The 17,742-nt window shown below is 43.5% G+C and overlaps 1 pseudogene; it reads left to right on the top strand.

Annotated features, from left to right (window-relative positions):
• Positions 1–607: 607 nt before the first annotated feature.
• The window catches only part of LOC139043589 (dehydrogenase/reductase SDR family member 6-like), a 28,950-nt pseudogene continuing 11,815 nt past the window's right edge, over positions 608–17,742 (top strand).

Below are 17,742 nucleotides of genomic sequence, written 5' to 3'. Positions count from 1 at the left end.
TGACCCAGTCCTTTCTTTTCCTTCTTGTGTCTCTGTTCTCTTCAGCCAGACTTGGCTTTTTGCTCTTACCCAGCATGTTCTTTCCTTGAAGCCTCCACACTCCCACTGAGGCTCAACCTGCTCCCTGACGCCACCGCCAGTGCAGTCAGGACGCCTGCATTCCGCCACTAAGCGTGTATTAGTGTTAGAAGAGACGGCGCGTCACAAGAGAACCACAACCATACCTTCAACGCGAGAGAACGTGTGCTGCCCTCTCAGCAATCATGTCAAGGGCCAGGAGAGAAGGCTCTAGTATCTTCAGTGACCTGGGCTCCTTCTGTTTCGCGGCTCTGCCGTCTTCCACATGCGACTTCTGCCTCATTCCATCTTGAACACCGCAGAACGGCACGTAGTAGACACAAACGACAGGGACTGAGAGGGGTCAAAGCCAAGGGAGTGGTTTCCAGTCCTGAGCATGCTGCGGGGGCTTTTTCCGCTTTTCACCGTTTACTCGGAGTTAGCAGTTCGACCTGAGCTCCACTAGACGGCAGCACGTACACACATTGAGTATACCAATGTGCGAATCCTTAAAAACTCAAGGAAACAGAACCAGCAAACTCGGAAGAAACCTGAACTACACATCCCAGCATTCATCATTAAGCGCCTGACTTGTCTGCACGAAGGTCGGTCTCCGTTTGCCGCTCGCGCAGTGACCTGGAGGACGCCATCCACCTGCTGCTACTCTAAAGTAAGATTTCCTGGTATTTTTTCAATGAAACTTTAAATGGACTGGGAAAAGGAAATGTTTAATTTTTATGTGTTGCTTTGCTCTGCACGTTACTTATTTCAGGAAATCTTAGCAGTTAGATCAGGATTAGGGTGCATTTGGAAGTCTGGTATCTTAAGTTTTTCAAAATAACCAAAGAAGAGAGGATTTTTCAGTGAACATTTTTCTTCCGGGTTCATGAAGACAGAATTCCCGAAAATGCTCTGCCTCTGATAACGAAAAATTAACACTTTGATTCCAGTGTTTACAGTAAGAAAGCCATCACGTTTGCTTTTCATGTTGGAATTTACCATTTCAGGCCATGTTTGCAACTCATTTTCCCAAAAACTCTGTTTTAGCGTGGCAGTGCAGTTGACCTAACAGTAAACCTTCGGCTCCAAACTCCGGGCCCAGAAAGGCGGGGAGGCCGCCCGGAGCCCGGCGCCCAGAGCCGCAGGGCGCACGGGCTCAAGTCACAGCGTTTGATCCGCACGCTCAGGACTGGGGGTGGGTAAAGGTTCCTGGAGTCTCTCATTCCTAAAGTACATATTGAAAATATCTCAACTCTCCCCAAGTTTAAAGTGAGTATGAACCTCTCGTGTAAGAAGGGGGAAAACCAGTGAAAATTTCGTTGCCTCAGAGTGGCTGGGCTTCTTGGTGGCTGGCGAGGGCGGCCGCGGTCAGAGCGCCTCGGGCAGCGGCGAGCTGGTCCCGGAGTCGGGCGCCGGCAGCTCGGGGCAGCGCTGGGAGCAGAGGGAGCGAGCGCCCGGGCAGGGGCGGGGACGGCGGGGCACCCCCTGGAACGCCCGCCTCCTGTCCGCGCGTGGACGCCGCGGGCCCCGGGCGGCCGAGGGCTGGACGGCAGGGGTCCGGGCGACACGAGGCCCGCTGGACCGGCTGGTGGGAGGCCCGGGTGCGACGCCGGCTGGGACGCGGGAAGGAGCGCGCGAGACCGGGCCACACCTCGGGCCTTCGCCCCGCGCCCCGCCTCCCCCGGCGCGCCCGCCCCCGCCTGCCTGACGCCCCCCGGCGCGCCCGCCCCCGCCTGCCCGACGCCCCCCCACCCCGCCCCGCCCCCCCCCGGGCGCGCCCGCCCCCGCCTGCCTGACACCCCCCGCCCCCGCTTGCCTGACGCCTGCCCGCGTGAGCGCCCCCGGCGGGCGGAGCCGCGCGTGGCTGAGGAGCACGGAGTGGGGCTCAGGAGGAAAGGGCTTAGGGGCCCAGGCCGGAGAAGCCGCCTGCGCCTTCTCGGGCGCGGTGTGTGTGCGCGCGTGCTGCTTGAGTGCGTTCGCTCAACGCCCTCCCAGCTCGTTTCCCTGCCTTTCCCATCCTGAGGGGGGAAGACGGCGCCCCCACATGCCGGCCCCCGCGGCTGCTAGGGCTGGCGGGTGAACCGTGGGCCGGGGTTCTGAGCAGGCCTTCCTTCTTGGGTAGAAAGACCTTTGGCTTTTGCTCCTTCCCTTGGTGTTTTTTGGGGCGGATGCAGATATGGTGCCTTGGGACATAGCAGCCATGTTGTGACTTGGCGCGAGGTCAGAGGCACACGTTGAGAACAGCAGGATGGGGGAGAGAGCCTGGCTCCTTGAAGACCACCTCATTTGATCATCGTTTGACTCCTCGCCACCCCGACCTCAGCGCTAGCCGTTCCGCGCGCCCTGCAGTCGGCACTGGTCAGACCTGATGCACGCCACCTTTCCCCCGGTCACAGTGTCTCAGTCCTGCCTGTCAGAAGTGACTGACTGTGGCTGTTAAAGCGTTAACTCCCGCCGGCTTAAGCTTGAGAAGAGGATCGGCAGCGTTATGGGGAGGCCTGCGTTTCGTCTGTCTCTCTCACCTGGACCAGGCCACATCAGTTTCCTCATCTGTAAAATGGGGGTATTGGACATGATTTGATTTTCCGGTTCTTTTGTTCAGTGACTTTCTGAGGCCGATGGTGAAATCTTTCCAAGGGACAAGGAAAAACCACAGATGAGAGCCAGCCCTGATGGCTTAGTGGTTAAAGTTTGGTGCACTCCACTTCAGCCTCCTGGTTCAATGTTAGCTTAGGGCGAATCTTCCCCTGCAAAAATAAGAATATAAATAAACAAACTAGAAATGATTGATGGTGCAAACCCAACGGAAGTTTACAGGACAGAAAGCAGGAAGGACATGCCCAGTGGCATAGCAGTGCGTGCGGGCACAGCGGGGAGGATGGGGAGGGGAGGACTCCACCCCTTCTGGATCAGCATTGGGTTCTCAAAAAACCGAAAGGTGGGTCAAGTCCAATGTCTGTCTCTTACTGAGTATCAGTTGAGTGGGCTGTGCCAAATGGTTTTGATGTACAAAGCTAGGTATCTAGAGTGGGCGCTCTTGGAGAATTCTCATGGTGGGAATATTTGTGCTGAGGTGCCATCTTCAGGTTCTTAAAGGAGTACATTGAACCATTCATTCTAGATGTTACTGCATAGGACCATGTCTACAGTGCATGCCATTAAATACACGTGTCTGTAGATTAAACCGCAGGTTCCGTTATGGGTCGACTTGATGGGAAGGTCATCGTCCTGACAGCTGCTGCTCAGGGGATCGGCCGGGCCACTGCCATAGTAAGTTACTATCTCTGTTTGCTTCCTGCCTTTGGAGGTGTTGAATCACGTGGACAGATCCCATGGCTGTTTAATTCTGCTCTACTTCTTTTTTTTATTGGCTTTTGTGCTTCTGTTGTCTTAAGTTACAAAAATAAAAGTTGCTACTCTTGATCCCAGGCAGATGAAGCAAGGCTTACCTCACATATTTATTATGTGACGTTTCATAACTTTTGACGCTGAGAACTTATTTCTTTGCCTCAGTTTCTCTGCACTGTAATAAATTTGTTACAGCGGGCCTAAAGGAGTACATAGCCCTCTGAAATCACCTCAGTTCAGACATAGGACTCCAGAGTTCTAAGACTATCAGGTTACCTTTACCTTGTAATTTATAGCAGCTTCTTGCACATTATAGTCCTCACTTGAGCTAATAATGCAGCTTAACTGTAACGGTAGGATTAGTTTGATATTTGTGAAAACACTAGTATACTCTTAGGAGGAAAAGTGTTGAAATAACCCATTTTTCTCATTATTTGGGGTTTAGTCACCTGCTCAGAAATGGAATAAAGGCTGTCAAATCACAGAATAGTAGTATTTTGAGAGGTGTTAATAACAGAATCCTAGTTTTTTAAAAACACTATTGTATTTGATGTTACTAAAAGGGACAAAGTCAGATGACAAGCACAATGTATGTCATGTTGTACTAATTAATGATAAAAATAACAATGGGAAGGGCTAAGTGAGACTAGATAGTTTGAAATTCCACCCATGTATAAGGAAAACAATGAAAATAAGATAAAGGGAGAAAAGGCTAAAGGATTTTCTATTCATGAGAGCAGCTTAACCAAGTAAACAAAGGATTCATTTGTGTGTTGTCTTCCAGGCTTTTGCAAGAGAAGGTGCCCAAGTCATAGCCACAGATATCAATGAGTCCAAACTTCAAGAACTGGAAAAGTACCCGGGTAAGCAACTCAGCAGCTTGAACTTGGGATTCAGAGTCCATAAGGTATTATAAAAAACAGTACTCGTCTGCTGAAAGAAAATTACTTGGCTGGTCAGCTCCACCGGCCTTCTTCTTAGAGCCTGATTCTTTGATATCAAATCTATATTCTGTGAACCTACAGACAAAAATCTGTATACTTAAATATATAAAAGTTGTATACTTAAAATTTTTTTTATCCAGCATGTTGAAGGATTTTGTACCTAATTACAAAGTTGTATGTGAAATTTAACAGTTGTTGCGTTAACTTTTAATGACAACTTTCACTTCTGTGCCCTACTCAGCACAGTGCTGTCCAGTAGGAAAATGATGTGAACCACGTGTGTGATTTAAATTTCCTGTGGCTACATTTAAAAAGTAAAAAGAAACAGATGAAAATTAATTTTAGTAATGTATTTTATTTAACTAAATATATCTAAAATACCATTTTAACATACTCAATATAAAAAAAATTTATGGAATATTTTACATTCTTTTTTCATACTAAATCTTTTAAATTCACGTGTGTTGTACACTTACAGCGCATTTCAGTTCTGACTAGCTGCATTTCAAGTGCTTAGTAGCCACATGTGCCTGGTGGCTACCATATTGGAGACAGCTCAGCCCTAAAGTCACATATGATCAGAAACCCTAAGAGAGTATGCAAATTATTTCGCTGTGTATCACCCCTTACTGCACCACACTGAACTCAACTCCAGCATCAAAGGACTTCAACTAGAGTTCCTCTGAAAGAAATCAGAACAGACAGCTCATTTGAAAGTTAATTCTTCCAGCAAAATAGAACAGGTTATATAATCAAATGCAAATTAGCACATTGAATTCATGAACGGAATTAGACTATGCTATTTTAATTATTGGATTGTTTATTTATTATTGGAAAATTATTTAATTTTAATAATAGGGAATTTTAACTCCAAGTCAGAAAAACGCTGTTGTACTGAAAAAGTATTGAAAAAGTACTAAGGGAAGAAAGTCCTCCCAAAACTTTCTCCCCTTTCTCTCCTTTTCTATGTTTATAATCTTTTCTTTCTATATCTATAAAAGAATAATAAACCATATTTTTTTTAAAAACATTAAAATAGTGACTTTCTTTTATTAGAGAATGTTTGGGGTTTTTTAGTAACTATTACAGTGTGTCTCTGAGATCCAATGCTGGATCTCTCATGTCTAGCTTTCAAGTGTTTCATCCCTTCTCCTGGCCCCTCATTTCTTCTCCTTGCAATTTAGTGCAGAAATAAGTGATTATACCCTTGACTGACAAAGTTGTTTCCAATAAATAATGGAATTGACATGAAGGTAAAGTGCACAAATGGAAACAGTCTCCTGTCTCACTGCCCTGCCCTTCCCTACCCCTCACTCAGATAGGATTCAGTGTTCCTGGGGCAGTGACTCGCCTCTGGGGAAAGAGCAAGCCTGCGCTCTGTTATTACTGCTGGCTCACTGAGAAGCATCTAATATAGATCATTCATACTTCACTGTAAAGTCTTTTCTCAGAAAAGGCCTTTAGTATTCAATTTAGAGAGTGAAGAGAAAGGGAGGGAAAGAGAGGTGTGTTATTGGGAGTTCAGGATGGGGAGGATTTTAAGATTTTTATTAATGAGATTCTTAAGATTCTTAAGACCCTACCAATGGTCAACAATCCTATGAAGGCAAAATGGACAGATACTGTAATCTTTGTACTTCAAAGCAGCTACATCTACAAGACTAAACATTTTTTATGGGTATAAGTAAATAGTTTCCCTTGTTTTATGTTTCAGGTATTCAGACTCGAGTCCTGGATGTCACAAAAAAAAAAACAAATTGATGAGTTTGCCAATGAAATTGAGAGAGTTGACATTCTCTTTAATGTTGCTGGGTAATTCATAACTTTTTAATTTCATTCTCCTCACAGAAAGTTTTCTATGTCTTTTATTAAAAGAAATTTGATAATATGGCCAAATTATTCTTTGTGAACCCTAATATATTCCTTAGGAAATAAAGCTGGATTTTGGACAGAATTTTTGTTACAAGTAAGATTCAGCAAGTAAAACAGCCATAGAAGTTGACATGTGCTTGGGGCCTAAAGGCACTTAAGGATACTCAAGACAACTGCTACCAATCCAACGCTGTTGATCTACCTAAGGCTGGGGACAGGCTCACACCAGTGGACTTGTCACTGATGTTCCACTAAGACTTATAAAATAAAATTAAAAACTGTTTTCCAGGAGTGTCTTTAAGGCAAAGTATATCTGCCAAAAACTGAGTACTCAGTTTATTGAAATGCGAATGTTCCCCATTTGTTGGCACAACATTCTGGCAAGTTCTTTCTACCTCCCAAGCGCAGCATTTCTTATTAGGGCAATTAATCCCAGCAAAAGAAGTTTCACTCTGTTGCTTTATATACAGCACAAAGAGAATGGCTTAATTGAACTTGATAGAGTAGTACCAAACTTGCTGAACCATGCTTGAAGGATGAGAGACTGGAGCTGGAGCAGCCCCATGTGGAGCAGCTAGTGCTTGTGCTCACTCTCCCTTTTCAGGCATGACAGTAGAGATGAGGACAGTTGAGGCTTACGCAGGACTAAGTAGATAGAGTCTGATGTTCCACTTTTCTTGTGTGGTGTTAACGTTTATACTGTGGCATTGATAGAAAAATCCTAGAGCCTTCTTATGTATTTTTATGATTCTTCCTAATCATGTTTCAGTATGAAAAAAGTCTGTCTATTCATAGTTTATCATGTGTTACAATGTATGGAAATTAAAGCAACAATTTATGATTATCTATTTTATAAATAATCTGCTCATCTTTCATAGAAGAATATATTCAGAACCATGAAAAAATCAACTAGCAAAATTATTTTTTGAGCATCTATTAAATTTTCAGCAAAGTAAGGGATATAGAAATATAGCATGTGGTTCTTGCTGTCATTTGATTGAACTGGAAGTACAGTGGTACATGGGAATCACAACTGACAATATTTTATAAGTAATTACATAATTTTGGTCCAGGGGACAGTGAAATCAATTAGGACCCCATTGTTATAAAGCTTCCTTGAGGAAATGTGACTTGGAAAATAGCAAAGGCTATTTTGAGGGTTTTCTTTTGTTCTGCTTTGTTTACTCAGTATGTCAGAACTGTACAGTAGCGATATTACTTTGCTGCCCTGAGATGGTGAGATACTTGTTTTCCCTGCAACTTTGATTTCCCTTGAGAATGATAAGTTCTTGCCACCTGAGGGCACTGCTGCTCTTGAAATCAGAGTCCACTGGGGCAAGTGTCCTCAGTTGTTTGTAATGGCGTTGATATTTCCTGTGCATTTGGTATAGAGCTTCTTATGTTTGGGGGCTCCAGACACTTGCCGCCTTCTTTTAAAAGAAGGATCTTGTTTTCAAATAACAAATTTTTTACCTTAAGTTGTTGAGACACTTACTTACCTAATGTACCAAGTGATACTATGTTTGAATTGTTAAAAGTCTTGGTTAGGGAAGGGACAATGGTCTAAGTCAATAAATGAAAATAAAAATGAAAAGGAAGTGGAATAGAAATCGTTTTTAATGATAATTTTTCCCCATTGTTTAATTACTCTTCCAGTTTTGTTCATCATGGAACCATCCTGGACTGTGAGGAGAAAGACTGGGACTTCTCAATGAATCTTAACGTCCGCAGCATGTACCTGATGATCAAGGCCTTTCTTCCTAAAGTAAGGTGACCACCACCAGGATGACCACCACGTTAGTCTCCAGGTCTCCATCCTGGGCATCCAGAAAGAATCCTCACATGTGCTGAAGAGTAATGGTAGTTAACGTAATGACTAACATGTAGTGAACATAAATACCAAGGCATTTAGTATAAATTAATTCGTCTGACCTTCCAGTTCATCCATTCAAAGAATATTTATTAAGCACTTTCTACATGCCAGGCTCCATTCTAGGTGCAGAAGACAAATCAGAGAACTAAACAAAGTCCCTTCTGTCAGGGAACTTCCATTTTGGAGAGGTGAGACAGGATAATATGTAATCAAATAAACATATAACATGTGAGGTAGTTATAAGTACTATGAAGAGAAAAAAAGCTCAGTTATTAGAGAGGTCCCAGAGGGCCTCACTGATAAGGTGAGATTTTCATAGAGGCCGAATGGAGCAACGGAGCTAACCATTCAGGTGTTTGGGGAGAAGCTTCCAGGGAGAGGGACAGCAGGAGGCCTGTGGGACCAGAACAATCCGATGAGGTAGGTACTACTTTGTCCCATTCACTGTACAGAGAAAGAAACTAGGAGGTTAAGTAACTTGCCCAAATCACATAACTAGCAAGTGGTTAGAGCTAAGACTAGGCACACGCTCTCAGGATGGATGTACCCCACTGCTTTTCTGTACCTTGAGTACCCTCCTTACTCTCCTGTCTTTAGCTGAGCCACTGAAGTTCCAGAGAGGTGAGAGACAGCATGTGCTGAAGAGAGAGTATTCCTCCTGAGTCTGCCACCCTTGAATTCTCCAGCCTTCACACAGCTCATCAATGTTTTTCATTTTGTTATACAAATAAGCTTTAAGTACCTTTTGATACAAAGCACCACACCAGGTGCTCTAGGGGAGACAGGTGTAAATATGAAAAATGTTGACTTCAAATGAGCTTGTAAGCCAGCAGTGGCAGACAGCACGGGCTCAGACAATGGACGGGTTGACTGAGTACAGAACCAGCTCAGTTCAAGGTTGTAAATTAAATCCTAGTGAAATGCAGAAGAGCCATTCTTTCCATCCATCCCTGCTGGATGAGATGACTGGAGTACTGAATGCTGCCCTGTGCGGGGCAGGAGAAGAGCTTTTTAATGGCGCAGCAGGACTGATACTTTGCTCTGAACATTCAACCTAATGTCAAGAAGGATGCAGATGAATGCTAAAAGGAAAGTTAGAGAAATTGACTTAGTAACAAAGGAATTTGTTTTTAATCTATTTGTTTAGTGCCTAGAAGGGATCTTTGGGTGGGCCCACAGATTGTTGAACTAGCAAATTTTTTAAAAATATAAATTGCCTTTTTTACCTATCTGGAGGTGATGAAAATCTGTTATTTGGAACTTGGATGCATTTTTTGAAGGCTGGTCCTTAACACAGGATTTGGGGAGAAGCAAAGGCTGTGGTAAAAGGGGAGAGCGTCCGTCACAGCTGGTGAGACGTGTGAGACTCATTTGTAAAATGAGCTTGTTCGTGTCTGCAGTGCTTCACGAGTATCAGTGAGGAACGTAGGTGTGAGGCACAGTGGAGCTGAAATTTACACTTGTAAGTGTTAACTTTTAAAATATCGAACAATAACTTGCAAATTAGTGAGTTTGCCTGTGATTTAAAGCACCTTAACAATAATCCATATGAAACAATGACACTCGTTTGTAAAAAACGAAAAGAAAAAAATCCCCCAAAATATTAACCAGTGGGATGGGGAATCAAAAGGAGTCAGTGCCACTTGTTAAGGTGACCCTAACCAACCTGACCCCAAGGTCAGACTCTGGTGTCAAAAAACCTTCGGCACAGCCTGAGCTCTGCCCCTAATTCGCCAGGTGCCCTAGGAGATGGTACTTAGGCTCTCTCAGCATGTGTTTCTTCTATTTATTTATTTACTTTTTTTTTTTTCTAAGATTTTATTTTTACTTTTTCTCCTCAAAGCCCCCCGGTACATAGTTGTGTACTTTTAGTTGTGGGTCCTTCTAGTTGTGGCATGTGGGATGCCACCTCAGCGTGACTTGATGAGCAGTGCCATGTCCACACCCAGGATTCAAACCAGCAAAAGCCTGGGCCACCGAAGCGGAATGCGCAAACTTAACCACTCAACCGCAGGGCCAGCCCCATGTTTCTTCTGTTTAAAATGAGGGTGATAGATTACACAATCCCTTCCAGCAGTAATTGTCTAGGATCCTCTTGTGTTCGTTAACCATGACACACATATACCCAGTTAGAACTTTCCAGAGGAAGCCAGGATTTGGAGTCCAAGCAGATCTGCAAGGTCAGGTGGTCAAAATATAGGAACACTTGTAGGAAATTTCTGTTCATGGATAGACATTCCAAGACTGAAAGATCGGTCAAAAGGCAGAGGACAAATTGAAGATTCTGTAAGAGGTCAGTGCAGAATCCAAGGTCCACTAGAAAAGAAGATCCATTACGACAAGGATCTGGGGAGGGCTTGGATGTTTGGGGATTTTTCCTCCTTTGCTGTATTGTAGAAGAGTCCCTAGCACACGGAAGTGCTTAGCAAATGTTGGTTGAATGAGTAAGTGAATCTAGGTTATCAGTCCAGGTTGGGGTCAGGCATGGAATCACTGAAGACCCAAGGAGCCAAGGTCTGCCAAGTTTAGGAGCTGAGTTCTGGTTGATGGGGACAGAAGAGCTGAGTCAGAGTGGGACTGACTAGATACAGCTAGAGGAGATCTTTAGAGACCTTTGTAGCCCTGCCTGAGCTTCTGGAAGATCAGTCCTATGTGGCCTTACTATGTACAGACACTCCACTTTATGGGCCACAGAGGGCTGCTGCTTGGCAGGCAGAGGGAGCATCACACGGGACAGCAGGTTCTGAGCTGGGGGTAGGAAGGCAGCATGGAGGGAGGCAAGGACTTTGGGCTGGAGAATCAGCAGACAGGCCCAGCCGAATGTATGGTACCAGTGTTGGGGCAGCAGTAGCATCTCTAGGCGCGAAATTCTAGTTTGCCTGAGAGATTATTGCATTTCAGAAGATTGGAGACTGAACTCACTTAATAGCCCATTTTTATATATTAAGTTGGGCTGTATGTATTAAAAATGGATTATGTATGTTAATTATATTTCAATAAAACTGGAACAATAAAGTAAAATGGGTTATTTGCTAAAATGGATAAGAAAGAATAATTTTAAGGCTTAGTTTTCAACACCATTCTACTCTACTAATTTTCCTAGTGTTTTTTATGAGGACCCCATTTCATTATGATTCTCTTTATTTTATAGACACACAAGTTGAGTTAAATATATTCTCCCCTCCATCTTCCTTGACTTGGTGGGTCACCTCAGCCTCTCCCGGTGTCCTTCGCTGTCTCCAGCACCATGCCATAGGCTGGTTTCAGACTCTCTGCTTTTAGTATGATTGGTAGCTAAGTATCAAAACGGAAAGTAGGAAGATGACCATAAAGAGATGTATAATCTTGGCAGCCTCATCCCTGATCCATTCGATCATTCACCGTCTCCATTCCTGCCTCTGTCTGAAAGCTACTGGAGAAACTCACCCCAACGGAAGTGACTTTTTTCTCTAGACCCTTTACACTGCCTCTCAAGACTCTGCTCTTTTAGAAACTTCACTTGATTTTCATGATAGAGTATATCCTGGTTTTCCTTCCTCTGTTCTCTAGTTGATATTCTCCCTTTTCCTCCCGGCAGTTATTTGAACTCTTCCCCACTCTCTCGTGGCCACCATCTCCCCTTGTTCTCTATAGTCATCCTCCCAGCCTCTGACTTCCATGAAAAGTTAGTGCCCATTAGGCCCATTCTCTCAACCTCTTGCTTCTTCCTCCAAAACGTTTATGAGTACCCATGCCCTTGCATGTACATAATATTATCTTGAAAACATACGTATATGTTATAATTAATAAAGTGTAAGTTCATTGAAAACAAAACATTTTTTAAGTCATAGCAGCCTGTTTCATTATATATTCTTTTAGGTCTGGGGCAGGGCCCAGTAATCTGCACTTTAAACTAGCACCTCAGGAGATCTTAATTCATCAAAACGTATTGACCGCCTACTGTGCCCCTTGTCTAGGAGGACAACACAGCCCCAGACCCTCCTCTCTCAAAGTTCACAATTGAGTGGGGAAATCCTGCAGGACGTATTTTTAGGAAACACTGCCCTTGACAGGAGGCTGCCATCAGTGCATGTGGCCATGGACTGAGCTCTGCCTGCTGTGTCTGCTTTTACCACTCCTTTCCCGAACCACTACTGCAGCTTCCAGTCGTCTCCAGCATAGGCTGCCAGAGGAACCTGTAATCCCCGGATCTAGACATACCGCTCCTCCTCTGCACTAAGGCCTGCCTTATCTTCAGGGGAAATCCCAAATTCCTAAATTTAGTCCCTGTTGGCCTCTAAGGCCTCTTTCCTCCCAGGGCCTGCCTTCCAGCCAGACCCATCCCTTCCCCCCAGTTCCATAATAGAACCTTTATACCTATGGTTCTCATTCCTTAAAACACGCTTCTCTTTTGTTTTTCTGACTGTTACTCCACAAAAATGGGGTTCTCCTACCCAATGCACGTGGAAAAAAAAACAATTAATTACAGCATCAGATTTGGGGAAAGAAAAAAGCTTTATTGCTAGCTTGATCTGCAAAGAGACAGGAGGCGTATTCTCTCAGATCTGTCTCCCTGATCAAGGACTTGGGGCAAAATTTATGGGATGAAGGGCAGGGTGGTCTGAAGGGTGGAGACGGATACTTGGAGGTGAGAAATGAGGTGAGTGATGATCTGTGCAAGTGCAGTCAGCTCCATGGCTCTTCATAGGACGCATATTCACAGAATGGTGATGTTGGCATGATCTGAGGGTGGAGTTTTCAGCCCTTTGATGTCAAAAAGATTACTTAACAGGCATTTGCGCAGGCCCACTTGATGGAATGGTGGTCTTACCTGGCCTGAACTGGACAAGGGGGGACTCTCAGTTCCTGAAAACCCACTCTTATTACTCTGTTGGTAAGACGGGGTCAGTTGAACTGGTCCTGGAGGGCCCACGGTTACACTAATACTCTAGTTTTCAAAAATCGACCCACATATTTCCTCCTAGGAGCCCTCCTCTGAGTGTCCAACAGTGGATTGGCCCCTTCCTACCACCCACCACCTGTTCTCTGTGAAGGCCCATGCTGTCTCTGGATGCTGATTATGTCAGCCACCCAGTCAGACTGGCAGCTCTCCATAGGCAGGGACTGTGTCACTTATCTTTGAATCTCCTGGACCTACACAATACCCAGCCACTGTAGGTATTCATCAAATAATGTGTTCACTGGAGTAAGAGTTTTCTAACATCAGGAACACAGTAAATATGAACATTCATTTGCACTGGCTTAGAGTTCATCCTCGGTCTTGCTGATACTCTTGTGACAGGGAAGGTGGTAGTCCCCCTGGGAGATGTTCTTGCCAGTGAGAGTGTACTCTGCCATCAGTTCCCAGCAGTGATGAGGAGGTTGTTAAGACTGCTTAATAGTACTTCATGTTAACAGCTAATAAGATGGTTCTGCAAACCCAGAGTAAATGCAGATCTTTTAAAGAGGTAGTATTTTTAGCCTGCAGAGTGGCATTTTTTTTTTTATTATTTGTTTTATTTTGGCAGATGCTTGCTCACAAATCTGGCAATATTATCAACATGTCCTCTGTGGCTTCCAGCATCAAAGGTAAGTCTGTTTTCCTCTGGGGGTTGTGATGAACATACTCATAATCTTCACAAGCTAAGGGTTTTGGAAACAAGCATAGCAGATATGATAAAACTTACCCATAACTTCAAAACTGCTCTTTTAAAATTAGTATTAAGTTCCTTGTCTACCAGTCCTTTCACCTTACATGTGATCCAGTGACATTAAATGAAAGTTTGTTTTTTGTGCTCTCCCGTTTAGTTCTTCTAATGGATATGGCAGTGGAGATCAAAGTGGGAGAAGGAAACATTTATTCATTTGATTAATCAAAAATGTATTGAACACCTACTGTGTGCCCCTGCCCCCAGAGAGTTCACAGTCCAAAACGGGGAGCGGGGAGAGGCTCAGGCAAACACACGTCTTCCACCATGTGATAGTTCCACTAAAGCGGAACACGCGCACTTAACCACTGAGCCACCAGGCTGGCCCCAGCTATTTCATTTTAAACTTGAAAATCCATGTGTGCCAGACTGTGCCCTTATCTCCATCTTGCACTGCAATCCTGGCCCTTCAACTTGACTTCTCGTTTAGGGCCCAGATCAACTGTCTTTGTGAAGCACCCCCCCAAGCCCACAGGCAGAGTTACTTCCCGTATTGTCACAGCACTTCATACAAAGCTCTGTTACAAAAAAAAAACAAAAAAAGAAATAGCCACTGCTGAGAGAACATTCCTTCTCTTTGCGAGGATACACACATTAAGCCTGCATGAGAGAGAAATGCAAAGAAATGCCTAAGCTTCTTGGTCTTTTGTTTTGCTTTGCTTTACCCTAATTTTCTTTTCTTTTCTTTCTTTTTTTTTTTTTGAGGAAGATTAGCCCTCAGCTAACATCTGCCGCCAATCCTCCTCTTTTTGCTGAGGAAAGCTGGCCCTGAGCTAACATCCATGTCCATCTTCCTCTACTTTATATGTGGGACACCTGCCACAGCATGGCTTGATAAGCGGTGCTGTGTCCGCACCCGGGATCCAAACCGGCGAACCCCTGGCTGCCAAAGCAGAACGTGCAAACTTAACCACTGCGCCAGTTTTCTTTTTTTATCTTTTTTATTTTATTGAGGTCATAATAGTTTATAACACTGTGAAGTTTCAGTTGTGCATTATTATTTTTCAGTCACCATATGTTGCCCGCAGCCGCAAAGGGCAAGGAATGACAGGCACCGCCAAGGCTATTTGGTTGTTTCAGCAATCAAAGGTTTTGGATAAAGGGAAACAGAACAAGGAGTGGGCATAAGGGAGAACAACAAATCGGTACTTACAACATCCACACCACAATCAGCTGGGGAAGTCCCAATAGTTTGTACGGCGGGTGGGAGTGCCGATTGTCCGGGTCTGAGGCAAGGTGTCCTTTCCTCAGTGAGACTCCCAATTGTTCTATGCCTGTGACTCCCTTTTACCCTAAGGTTTCTCTGGGTTCTGACTCAGGGTTTTAGACATTTGGATATTTTGAGTTATTTCTTCTTGTTCCCACAGATGGGGTGCTTCTATCTTTTTCGTTCCCATGGATAGGATGTTTCTAAAGTCCTGTCAGGTGCCCGTCAGGGTGGCCAGCCCAGACAAGGAACATGACACAGGACTCATTCTTTGTAACTTGTGCCTTAGAGTCAGGGCCGAAGTGGCCCTGAGCCCAGACACATTCCTTTGTGTAGGGCCCAGGCCCAGTATCCTTGGAAGGTGGGGAGGTCAATGAACTCTGTGCACCTTATAAATGGTGCCTCTTCACCCCTTGTGCCCACACCCTAACCCCCTTCCCCCTGGTAACCACTAAACTGTTTTCTTTGTCCATGTGTTAGTTTTTCTTCCACATATGAGTGAAATCATATGGTGTTTGTCTTTCTCTATCTGGCCTATTTTGCTTAGCATATTACCCTCCAGGTCCATCCATGTTGTGGTGAATGGGACAATTTTGTCTTTTTTATGGCTGAGTAGTATTCCGTTGTATATATACCACATCTTTATCCATTCATCAGTCGGTGGACTCTTGGGTTGCTTCCACATCTTGGCTATTGTGAATAATGCTGCAGTGAACATAGGGGTGCATATATCTTTACACATTCATGTTTTCATGATCTTTGGATAAATACTCAGTAGTGGAATAGGTGGGTGGTATGGTTATTTCTATTTTTAACTTTCTGAGGAATCTCCATACTGTTTTCCATGGTGGCTACACCAGTTTGCATTCCCACCAGCAGTGGATGAGGCTTCCCTTTTCTCCACATCCTCTGCAACATTTTTTGGTTTTTCTCTTGGTAATTATAGCCATTTTAACAGGTAAAAGGTGATATCTCATTGTATTTTTGATTTGCATTTCCCTAATAATTAGTGATGTTGAACATCTTTTCATGTGCCTGTTGGCCATCTATATATCTTCTTTGGAAAAATGTCTGTTCGTGTCCTCTGCCCATTTTTGGATCAGCTTGTTTGTTGTTGAGATGTATGAGTTCTTTGTCTATTTTGGAAATTAACACCTTGTTGGATTTATGATTTGCAAATATTTTCTCTCAGTTGGTGGGTTGTCTTTTTGTTTTGTTCCTGGTTTCCTTTGCCTTGCAGAAGCTCTTTAGTCCAATGAAGTCCCATTTGTTTATTTTTTTCTTTTGTTTCCCTTGTCCAAGTAAAAATGGTATTCGAAAAGATACTGCTAAGACTGATATCCAAGAGTGTACTGCTTATATTTTCTTCTGGGAGTTTTATGGTTTCACATCTTAGCTTCAAGTCTTTAATCTGTTTTGAGTTAATTTTTGTGTGTGGCAAAAGATAATGGTCTAACTTCATTCTTTTGCATATTTCTGTCCAGTTTTCCCAGCACCATTTATTGAAGAGACTTTCCGTTCTCCATTGTATGTTCTTGCCTCCTTTGTCGAAGATTAACTGTCCGTAGATGTGTGGGTTTATTTCTGGGCTTTCAGTGCTGTTCCATTGATCTGTGTGCTTGTTCTTGTACCAGTACCATGTTGTTTTGATTACTACAGCTTTGTAGTATATTTTGAAGTCAGGGATTGTGATGTGTCCAGCTTCATTCTTTTTTCTCAAGATTGTTTTGGCTATTCGGGGCCTTTTGTTGCCCCATGTAAATTTTAGGATTCTTTGTTCTATTTCCACATCATTGGGATTCTGATTGGGATTGCATTGAATCTGTAGGTTGCTTTAGGTAGTATGCAAGTTTTAACTATGTTTATTCTTCCAGTCCATGAGCCTGGAATATCTTTCCATTTCTTTATGTCATCATCAATTTCTTTCATTTAACGTCTTAAAGTTTTCATTGTGTAAGTCTTTCACCTCCTTGGTTAAATTTATTCCTAGATATTTTATTCTTTTTGTTGGGATTGTATATGGGATTGTATTCTTAAGTTCTCTTTCTGTTAGTTTGTTATTAGAGTATAGAAATGCAACTGACTTTTGTAAGCTGACTTTGTACCCTGCAACTTTGCTGTAGTTGTTGCTTGTTTCTAATAGTTTTCCTATGGATTCTTTAGGGTTTTATATATATAAAATCATATCATCTGAAAACAGCAAGAGTTTGACTTCTTCCTTGCCAATTTGGATTCCTTTTCTTTCTTTCTCTTGCCTAATTGCTCTGGCCAAAACCTCCAGGACTACGTGGAATAAGAGTGGTGAGAGTGGGCACCATTGTCTCGTTCCTGTTCTCAGAGGAATGTCTTTCAGTTTTTCCCCATTGAGTATGATGTTGGCTGTGGGTTTGTCATATATGGCCTTTATTATGTTGAGGTACTTTCCTTCACTACCCATTTTATTGAGAGTTTTTATCATAAATGGATGTTGGCTCTAGTTAAATGCTTTCTCTGCATCTCTTGAGATGATCATGTGGTTTTTATTCCTCATTTTGTTAATGTGTATCATATTGATTGATTTGCAGGTGTTGAACCATCCCTGCATCCCTGGAATAAATCCCACTTGATCATGTTGTATTATCCTTTTAATGTGATGCTGTATTTGGTTTACCAATGTTTTGTTGAGGATTCTTCGTCTATGTTCATCAGCAATATTGGCCTGTAATTTTCCTTCTTTGTGTTGTCTTTGTCTGGCTTTGGGATCAGGGTGATATT

The sequence above is a fragment of the Equus asinus genome, unplaced genomic scaffold (assembly GCF_041296235.1).
Source record: "Equus asinus isolate D_3611 breed Donkey unplaced genomic scaffold, EquAss-T2T_v2 contig_3, whole genome shotgun sequence".
Lineage (NCBI taxonomy): Eukaryota > Metazoa > Chordata > Mammalia > Perissodactyla > Equidae > Equus > Equus asinus.
The sequence above is the reverse complement of the archived record's forward strand: the minus strand, read 5'-3'. Positions and strand labels throughout refer to the sequence as shown.